General features: G+C 36.2%; 1 long non-coding RNA gene across 1 annotated transcript in view; it reads left to right on the top strand.

Moving 5' to 3' along the window:
- Nucleotides 1-348: 348 nt before the first annotated feature.
- Nucleotides 349-11,180, top strand: part of LOC145720961 (uncharacterized) — a 38,666-nt gene continuing 27,834 nt past the window's right edge. Inside the window, exon 1 of the long non-coding RNA XR_014144339.1 lies at nt 349-482. This is a non-coding gene — a long non-coding RNA (uncharacterized LOC145720961). The remainder of the gene's footprint in view (nt 483-11,180) is intronic.

Genomic DNA, 11,180 nt, shown 5'->3' with positions numbered 1-11,180 from the left:
AGAGTCTAAGAAAATACATACATGGAGTACATTATACTGTTTTGTCCATTATTATATATGTTTGAAATTTTTCATAATAAAATGTTTTTTAGAAAACTAGAAAAAACCTTAGTGTAAATGGGTTGTTTTCCCAAAGAAAGCTACAACAATATCATCCATACCACATGCTCTTTTGCAATGTGGCCTTGCTATTTACTCTTCTATTAAAAGGTGTAGTCTATTTCTTCCACCATTGAATTTGGGCTAGACTTAGTACTTATCATGCGTAATGGGAAATGTAATGCTTTGACTTCTGAGGCTAGGCCTTAAAATTTATACAACTTCTATCTGTGCATTTTACAATTCAGCTTCTGGGAACTCAGCCTCTATGCTGTGAGGAAGCCCAAGCAGCCACTTGGAGATACCTATGTGGAGAAAAACCAAGGTCCCTGAAAACAGCCCCAGCTGAGTCCTCAATCAGGAACCAGAAATAACTCAGAAATGTGAGTGAGAGTGTTTTAGACCTCTAACCATCCCAGCACCCCCACTAACACCATGATCCCTGCAAAGAAGAAACTCTAGCCAGTCCCTGCCTGAATTCCCACAGAACCATGAGCAAATAAGCTATTTTTGTTTTAGGCAATTAAATTTGAGATAATGTGTTACATAGAAGTGAGTAACTTACATAAAAGTATAAGAATATCTTATAGAGATCATTACTTCCTTATGAAGAGAAAATAAAGAACTGTAATATAGATGTACTCTTCAAGCAAATACATGAAAATAAAGAAGAATTTCACCTAAACACCAAAAAAACTGATTTTATGACCTATGGGAATTTTTTAAAATAATGCCTAAAGTAATGCAAGGCAGATTGTTAGTAAGTGGTTCAGAGCTGGAAATACCTCTACAGTCTTAGAACAATGAGGTCAATTTAGCTGGAGTAAATAGTAACATTAGAGGAGTAGCAAGGAACTAGATGGGGAAGGTCAATAGAGACATTAACCTTAAAATGTCTTGGGTAATAGTTCAGACTTTCTTCAAGAGGTAACAAAAAGTTGACTGAAGATTCTTAGTAGGGCAGTGACATAATCAAATCAGTGTTTTGACAAAAGTGGTTGTTTTGTATGGATTAGTATGAGGAAAAACTTGACACATCAGGGCCAGTTAGGATGATTTCCAGATATGAGGTTATGAGAAGTTGGACTAAGGAAATGACAGTGCATACAAGTTCAAGAACTATCTAATGAATAATTAAGGGATGACTGAATGGTAAAAGGAATGATGAAGAAGGAAAATCCAGAGATGATGCTGAGATTTTGAGTTGGGATGACTAAGAAAATTGGGGCGACACTGATGCAGAGAAGAAAACTGAGAAGAGAAATGGGTTGAAAGGTAATGGTGACCTACTGAGTAGAATTCTAGACCTACTGAGATAGTGAGTTCTAGACCTACTAAGTTAATATTATATCCAAGTAGAAATATCCCATGTTTAGTTTCTGGCATGAAATTGAGTTAAGATGAGACATTAGAACTCACAATAATAAGCAGTATTTTCCAAAATGTCTTTCTCAAACACTATTGACATGAGATGCCCCATTAAAATATCCTGAGACTAAATAAATTTGGAAAATGTTTACTACTTCTTGGATACTCAGAATGCACATTAGAATATCAAACACTCAGAATGATCCTTCTGTACAGAAGTCTACATAATTTTGCCTAAGCAAAACATTCCAAACTATGGTCAACCCTTGACACTTTATATCATGATTCACTTGGAAAATGCAGGATGAGACTCACCAAGAATAGACTTAATAGCTAAAGCCAGTGCACAGAATCAATCAAAAAATGGAAAAACAAACAAACAAACTTGAGAATGAAGGTCAAAGGGTTAAGAACTGAACTAGAATAGAGAAGAGCCTGGAGAAGGAATTGTTTGACAATGGAGGATGATCATGGAAGTTCGGTGTCACAGAAGATCACAGAAGATTAAGTGGGTTTCAGAAGGACAACATGGCCATGTACTGCAGAAATGTTAAGTGGGTTTCAGAAGGACAACATGGCCATGTACTGCAGAAATGTTAAGAAGGCCAAAGCCAAAAAGAAAGGCCTGGAAAAGGTCATTGGATTTAGTCAGAAGTCAATAGTCATCCTCGAAAGAGTTTTGGTGGAAGGTTTTGAAGAAAAATATCTGACAGAGGCTAAAGAAAAAGTATGTTGTGAGGGAAATCAAAACCATAGGTAATAGATATTAACTGGCTATCTGAAAGTGAAAATCTGAGGGAAAGAAGACTAGCTCCATGGGTTGTCTGTGTCAACTGGAAAATTTTCAATAATGTAAAAAATCTGTGCACATGCAAAGACAGATGAGAATATGCCAATGGAACCTGTCTAGGAATGATGCTGAAGAGTGAGAATACTATATCTGAGGAGTAAGGAATAGTCCTAGAGCAAAAGTAGCAGCATTAATCTGGAAGAAGAGGAACGGCGTTTTTTCTGAGATGAGTACAGAAGACAAGTGATGTCAAAAGAGGGCTAAATGGGTGACAATGGAAAAGAAGAACTCCTAAGGATCAGCAGAGTTGGGGGAAGGAGGCAGATGACCAGGAGGAGGCTGTAGTTAGAGGAGGAGAGAACCAAATGTATGCTTTTGGAAAAGGAGCAATGCTAGCCTCCTTGAAGGACAGTAAAATCTGGGAGATTGAGGAGGTAATTTAGGTTAATGTTGAATATAAAATGAAAGGGAGTACAAATATTTATTCTTTAATAAAACATATTCTTTAATACATATAATATGGAAAAATTTGGAAAGGGTGATAAGATCTGTCCCCTTATTGTTTATTAGTTTATTTCAATTGCTCATTAAAGATGAGAATTCTCCATTAAACTCTAAGTTCTATGGGGCAGGCCTTGGTCTGTCTTGTTATTTTTGTGCCATTGACATCTAACAGTGGCTGGCAGATAGTAGGTGGTTGGTAAATATTAGTTCAGAATTTATAGGTGTGCTTTGGTTCAGGAGGCAGAGTGGAAGTGCAGGGCAGAAATGATAGGAATAAATACTTGATTATAGCAGAAGCAGAAGACTAGGTTCATGAGTGAGGAAACAGATCTCACTAACAAACATTTTTGAGTCATGAAGCTGAAAATGACCTCTCAGATCTTCTAATCTTGATTCCTGATTAAGTGAGGAAAGCCTCACTTAATTGCTCAGCCTTAAGAAACAAACTCAGTCAGGGTCATCTGAGTGGCTCAGTAAGTTAAGTGTCTGCCTTTAGCTCAGGTCATGATCCTGGGGTCCTGACATCCAGCCCCATGTTGGGCTCCCTGTTCAATGAGGAGCCTGCTTTTCCCTCTCCCTCCTGTGCTCTCTTGCTCTCTCCCTCTCTCTCTCAAATATATAAATAAAAATCTTAGGAAAAAAAACTCAACCAAAAAGACTCATAATAGCAGCAAAAAGCTACATTTGATTTCATCATTTGAGATTTTTACCATTACCCAAATATGAAGAATATAAATATAATCACAAGATTTCCCCCTTTCAACAGTTCACTTCCATTTCCTGCTAGTAGCAGCATCACTGATCTTTTCGAAGTCATCATTCCCATAATACTTGGGGTCTCACTCTCCACTCCCAATGCCTACTCCAGATACAAAAATAAAAGGCCACTGTGAGAATTACAAGTTCTAAAACACCCGATGAATATGAAGTGAGGTGAAGAGCAAAGGCATTATGCAACACATTTCAGTTGTGCCAGTAGGTCTTGGTATTTCTGACTTACTAAGTTGACTCCTCTTCTAAAACTAACAAAGCAGTGCAGCAAGCAGCAAAAAGCATCAACTTTGGGGCCAGTGATCCAGACTTGGTTTTTTAATCCCAAACACAATTACTTGCTTACTATGTAATTCTACTTATTCAACTCCATGCAATGAGGATGATAATTACTTGTAGTTTCAGGTTGGTTTTGAAAATTATAGATAATGTCTATAATGTACTTGGTACAAAGCAAACACTCAGTAAAGTGAAGTTACAAATATTTTTATCCAAATACTCTGTTTTGATAGCCAAAATGCCACAGCTAGGGCCATAGTTAGACATTATAAATTTCTGGCCATAGCAAGTGAAAATGAGTCTAAATACAGAAAATTACTTGAAAGTCTGTTTAGGAAACAGACCCCCCACCCTCCTTTCTACAATAAACTGCAGGGCAACTGTAGTGTTCATCTCCAGGAAAGGACTGAAAAGATTTCTCTGAAAAGGGTAAAATAGAGGGTCTCTGGAGTAGGAGATATCAGAGTCATTGGTATCCCTAATATCACACTAAATATGTGGAGATTAAATCAATATTTACATTCTGAATGCTGAGCTATCCTGCCTCCTTCCCTCATTCAGCTCCCAGGACTCTTAACAGCCAGTTATCTAACCTGCAGGCAAGAGATTGGAAGTTTTCTTTGGGCAAAGTGACCAGCCAAAAAGGAAGACTAAACTGAACATCAGAAATTCAATGAAAAAAAAAAGAAAGAGGGGCGTCTGGGTGGCTCAGTCGTTAAGCGTCTGCCTTCGGTTCAGGTCATGATCCCAGGGTCCTGGGATTGAGCCCCACACTGGGCTCCCTGCTCCGCGGGGAGCCTGCTTCTCCCTCTCCCACTCCCCCTGCTTGCGTTCCCTCTCTTGCTGTGTCTCTGTCTAATAAATAAATAAAATCTTAAAAAAAAAAAGAGAGAAAGAAAGAGAAAGAAAGAAAGAAAAATTCAACAAAAGCACAGACCACCAAAAGTGAAGCCCGCAATTGACAAGCACTGTCCACACACTCAAACTTGCAGTCAGGTTTTCAATGGCCTTCTCTTTGAAAAAAAGAGCAACTAAGGATTACCAGACAAATAAACAAGGGAATGGAGACTATTAATGGAGAAGAAAAGTTTACTTAAAGAAATCATTCTAAGATGTATAAGAAATAAATATTATAACTATGAGGCAAGGTCAGTATGCTATTGAAAATGGAGGGGGCTTATGCATAATTTTTTAAAAGAGCTTTTCGAATTTAAAAAAATGCAGAAATCAAAAACTCAATAGAAAGCCTGGGGAATAACCCTGCAGAAACCTTTCAAAGAATAGAGTAAGAAGACAAACAGAAAATAGGAAAGATAGGCAAATAAAGAACTAATCCAGGAAATCCAATACCCAAATAAAAGGATTTCCAGAGAAAGAAAGTACACAATGGAGTAGAGGAGATCAACAAAGAATAATCCGCAACATGTCCCCAGAACTGAAGGACATGAGTTTGCAGATGGAGGGGCCTGATGAACGTATCTGCCTTGGCATACTGGAAAAAAAAAAAAAATGATCCATACTAATGTCAATTATCATACATTTTCTGAACACACTGGAAGCAAAGAGAAAACTCCACCCACTTCCAAAGAGAAGGTACAAAGAAGAGTCAGGTATTAGAATGGCTTTGGACTTCTCAACAGCAGCCCTGGAATCTATAAGACATTGAAACAATGACTTTTAAAATACCGAGATTTTTAACCTAGAATTCTATACTCTGATTACTAACGAACCATGAGGGAAAATAAAGACATTTCAGACATCTAAAGTCATGAAAATCGAGCTGCTGTGACTCAGTAAACCATTAGAGGATGTGTTACACTAAACAAGAGCATAAACAGGAAAGAAAAGGTATAAGATACGGGAAAAATGCAGGAAATTGGGAAAAGTCAAACAACTCCAGGGGAGATTTCTTCAAGAAAAATGAAATTAGTAGAACACCTAATATGTCTTGATGTATTTGGAGGGGTGTAAACAACTAAAAGTGGTTGAAATTAAATTATGTATTTAATTATATATATAAAACTACTAACCAAAGGATTATATATGTAAAAATACTAATCAAAGGGGAAAAAAACACAAGGCAATGAACTAATAAAAGGAAAGTAAAATTAATTCCAGTATAATATGTGGCTCAGCAGGAAATATCATTTAACTATTTATAAGAATTCAAACAATAGAATATTACTGAGCCATCAAAAAAATGAAATCTTGCCATTTGCAACGATGTGGATGGAACTAGAGGATATTATACTAAGCGAAGTAAGTCAATCAGAGAAAGACAAATGACCATATGATTTCACTCATATGTGGGAATTTAAGGAACAAAACAAAGGATCATAGAGGAAGGGAGGGAAAAAAAAAAAACAAGACGAAATCAGAGAGGGAGACAAACCAAAACAGACTTAAGCATAGGAAACAAACTGAGGGTTGCTGGAGGGGCGGGGGTGGGGGCATGGGTAACTGGGCACTAAGGAGGCATTAAGGAGGGCACGTAATGTAAAGAGCACTGGGTGTTATATACAACTGATGAATCACTGAACTCTACCTCTGAAACTAATAATACACTATATGTTAATTAATTGAATGTAAATAAAATAAAATTTTAAATAAGGAATTCAAGCATTGAATATTTTTTTTTAAGATTTTATTTATTTATTCATGAGAGACAGAGAGAGAGAGAGGCAGAGGGAGAAGCAGGCTCCCAAGGAGCAGGGAGCCCGATGCGGGACTCGATCCCAGGACGCTGGGATCATGACCTGAGCCGAAGGCAGACGCTTAACCATCTGAGCCACCCAGGTGCCCTCAAGCATTGAATATTGATTTAAATAAACATGATATAACTATATGGGGAGGAGAAGAGTACAGGGGAAAAATATATAGGTGGAGGGGGGCATAGACACAGGCAGTAGGATGAATGGTTTCAAGCAAAAACAAATGCTAAATCTTTATCTGGAGGGAGATGACATGAGATAATATCTAAAATTGATAGATCAAGATGTAACAATAAAACCATGTTGCTTAGAAATTTGCAGATAAGTTAAAAATAACAAAAAAAAATTTGTTTCTGGAAATTAGGAAATAGGGGAGCAGTAAGAGAGAGGGAAGTGTTTTACAGAACAATTTAAGTTAACTATGTGCATGCATATCTTGGATAAAAATTTAAAATACACAGAGATGGAAAATGAAAAAGAACAGCTAGCAAGCTAGCTTAAGATTCCTTATAGTAATAATTTTGATGAAGAGTTAAGAGGAATGCAGTTGGCTTTTACAAGGAGGTGTCCATTTGAACAAATAATGTGAATAGTGTAAAGAATGATAGAAATATAGGCTCATTGAAGTTGTCTGCATCTGTGTTTGGGAAGGGAGGGCATTGGCCCTAGGAACATAGACTATGTAACTAAAAGTATATTATTTCTATCAATAATTTCTGATGAAATAGATTAACTCTAGACACAAAGGAGGTAATATTTAATATTAATACTTAATAAACTGCAGAGTTCCTAGAAACACTGTTCAATATTAATTTTTAAGTTTACAATCCCACATATTTCTCTGATATTTAGATTGAATTGTACTGAATTTAGTGAAATATCAAAGAAAACATGTGAGTCCTGTTATTTTGTTGGACCACGTATAGAAAGGACAGTGGTAAGAAGCAAAACTCTTTAGGTTTACAAATTTCTAATGTTTTAAAGATTTTCCATTAAAATCCAGCAATTTGCAAAAAGAGGTTTATAGATGTTTAATAACAGAGCTTCCTGTTGAAAACAACACTTGGCTTTTATGGCACATTTATCAAAATTTTAATGATTAAATAGTTTCCATTAAAAATGAATATTTTTTAGTTTTTAATTGTAAATTAAGAATATCATGTATATACTCATTTTAAGAAGTTATCTGATACCTTTATCACTTAAAAGGGAAGATTGTTGGGGTACCTGGGTGGTGCAGTCCATTAAGTGCCGACTCTTGGTTTTGGTTCAGGTTGTGATCTCAAGGTCATAAGATCCAGCCCCATGTCGGCTCAGCCGGAAATCTGCTTGGGATTCTCTCTCCCTCTCCTTCTGCCCCTCCCCCTGTACTCGCACACGTGATGTTTCTCTCTTTCAAATAATAAATAAATATTTTTTTAAAAAGTAGAAAAAAAATAAAAGGGAAGATTGTTTTGCCAGCTTTAGCCAAAAAAATTCAGGAGGAAAATTACAATAAATGTTCTTATATTCTGGCAATTTTCTTGTCACAGCTTATATTTGGTGACATGATGTACCAATTAATAAAATATAAAAAATCTTTATAAACAAAATTTTTTTTTTAATTAGAGGTTTTTGGGGGGCACCTGGGTGGCTCAGTTGGTTAAAGCGGCTGCCTTCGGCTCAGGTCATGATCTCAGGGCCCTGGGATTGAACCCTACATCGGGCTCCCTGCTCAGCAGGGAGCCTGCTTCTCCCTCTCTCACTACCCCTGCTTGTGTTCCCTCTCTCGCTGTCTCTCTCTCTGTCAAATAAATAAATAAAATCTTAAAAAAAATAAATTAGAGGTTTTTGTTAAACTCAGAATCTTACAGGGGCGCCTGGGTGGCTCAGTCGGTTAAGCGTCTGCCTTCAGCTCAGGTCGTGATCCCAGGGTTCTGGGATTGAGCCCCGCATCAGGCTCTCTGCTCAGTGGGAAGCCTGCTTCTCCCTCTCCCACTCCCCCTGCTTGTGTTCCCTCTCTCGCTGTCTCTCTCTCTGTCAAATAAATAAATAAAATCTTAAAAAAAAAAAAACCAACTCAGAATCTTACATAATTTGCCTATATATGTCTATGTATGAATGTATGTATATAGGATCTAATTAGAATTGTCCTTGGACATTACTTAGTCCATTCTCCATTTTTGTCCAAACAGGAAACTGAAGAACAGAATGGTTTAGTGGTTCTCTAATGCTAATATGACACAGCTGATTGGTGGAAAAGCAGTAAAAAAAAAAAGAAACCCTTGGTCTCCTGATCCTCAGTCCCACTCTATTTCTGTGTCATCAGTTGTAAAATAAATCTAATTTTTGGTCATTATGAATTTAAATGAAAAAATTTTTTAAACATAATTTATTCTTTGATGACAATAGCAGGAAGAAAAAGACTTTTACAAATTATTCAATCAGAGTAGGGACAGAAGAGATTCATTAAGGAAAATGGGGAAATTTTGGTAAGGCTGTAGATTGGCAGTATGTCCCAATCAGATTTCCTATACATCTACTTAACCCTAAATAGCATATCTATAAAAATAGCCTTTCTTACTCTTCAGTCTGTACAGCACGGGAAGATGGAACTCTGGAAGAAAGCCAGTCTTACTGGCCTAAGAATTTAGAGAACTGAGTTTGGGTCTGTCTGAGCAGCCAAAATCTAAGGTGAAATCCCCTAACGGAAGGAGCTACTCAGTGAGAAGCCCGGAATCTGCATGTAAACTCCCCTCAAATTGTTGGCTGACTGCCTATAAATATGCCAGTGACAATCCAAGGAACCTAGCAGTAGGTAACAACTGGGGAAGGCTCTAAGAGCTAAGTAGAGATTTTAGATGCTGCCCACCACAGGTAAGACACACTTTGGAGCTGAAATCCAACCGAGTTAGGTGACCTTGGTAAACACCTTGGGCTTTCCATGAAGTACACCACCAAAACTAAAACATAAACTTGTCCTAAAAAAGTGAAAACCAACTTCCCCAAGTTAAAGGTGATCTGTCTGTAATTTAACTGCCTGCTAGAACAAAACTCAGTACTTTTCAGAGGAAGAGCCAGAGACTCTGCAATGTATTACCCACAGCATAACAATAAAAAATTAATAAAAATGGGAAAATGTGACTTACAGTCGATAGAAAGAGACCAACAAAGGACCTAGGTGTTAGAGTTGGCAGAGAAAGACTTTAAAATAGCTGTGATAAATATGTTTAAATGTCTACAAGAAAAGATGGATATAACATATAAAGAAATGGGTCATGGGGAATAAAGATTAGAAAAGCAGAAAAGAAACTGCCCTTATTCACAGACAACATGATTCTACATGATTCTCCAAAAATCTATTAATTCCAATAAGTGAATTCAGCAAGTTTCTAGGATGTAAAAAGTCAGTATTTCTATACTATTTCAACAAACAATTGGAAATAACATATAAAAATAAATATCACTTATAATAATGTCAAAAAACATTAAATACCTAAGAATAATTTTTTTTTTTTAGATCTTTACCTTGAAAACTACAAGTCTGCGGGAAGAAAGGCCTAAAAAGTAAAGAAATACACCATGTACATTGTTGCAGGATGATAGTGTAAAAATGTCATTCCACCTAAAAATAATCTATAGAATCAGTATAATTCCAACTCAGAATGCTGTTTTTTATGGAAATTGTTAGTGTAACATTAACTTATATGGAAATACAAAGGACCGAAATAGCTAAAATAATCCTGAAAAAGAAAAGTTGGAGGACTTAGACCACCTGATTCTAAGACTTATTATAAAGCTATAGTAATTAAGGCAATGTGTAATTGGCATAAGAAAAGACAAACAGATGGATTGAACAGAATAGAGAATCTAGAAATAAACCTCCCCCACCCCCCGCCACCATGTATATTCAGCCAATTAACAGAAATTCAATGGGGGAAAAGAAAATAGTGTCAACAAATGATGCTAGAACAACTGGTATCTGTATATCCTGACTGGTACATCACAACATATAAAAAAATAACCTGAGGTGGATTGTAAACCTAAAAATAAAAACCAAACTATAAAATCAGAAGGAAGCATAAAAAATATCTTTGCAATAATGTCGTAGCAAGGATTTCTTGGTATATAAAAAGTAGTAACCATTACAGAAAAAAAAGATACATTGGACTTTATCAAGATTAGAAACCTCTGTTCATCAAAAGATACCCTTAAGAAAATGGAAAAGGTAAATCACATCCTCACTGTCAAGGCTTAGTGAAGCTATACTATACAGCTTGCATGCCATGGAAATATGATTTTAACACAGGTCTTTTGATTTTATTCATATTTTGTTCTGGAGAAATAGAAATATCATAAATCTTGACACTGTAAAAGTACAGAAGTTGAAGTTTAAAAAATGGGCAGCAGAAACAGAAGTTAACATGAAAAGTAAAGAGAAAGACTTCATAGTTGGATGAAACAGGCAATAGCAATTTCAGTATAATATTTAAAGTCAGTCAGTAACCAGTACAAATCAAAGTAACAATAGGGTTATTAAATCCTAAGATTAATAATAGGATTATTAAAACAAGTAGCAAGTAATATGAGTAGATTAAATACTCACTGTTTATAGTTGGGAAATAATAGATAATATCCAAAGTTGATAAGTCAAAAACTACCGGTAAAACATAAACATT

The sequence above is a fragment of the Leptonychotes weddellii genome, chromosome 4 (genome assembly GCF_054177405.1).
Source record: "Leptonychotes weddellii isolate Sample4059 chromosome 4, ASM5417740v2, whole genome shotgun sequence".
NCBI lineage: Eukaryota > Metazoa > Chordata > Mammalia > Carnivora > Phocidae > Leptonychotes > Leptonychotes weddellii.
This window is presented reverse-complemented; position numbering and strand designations above follow the sequence as displayed.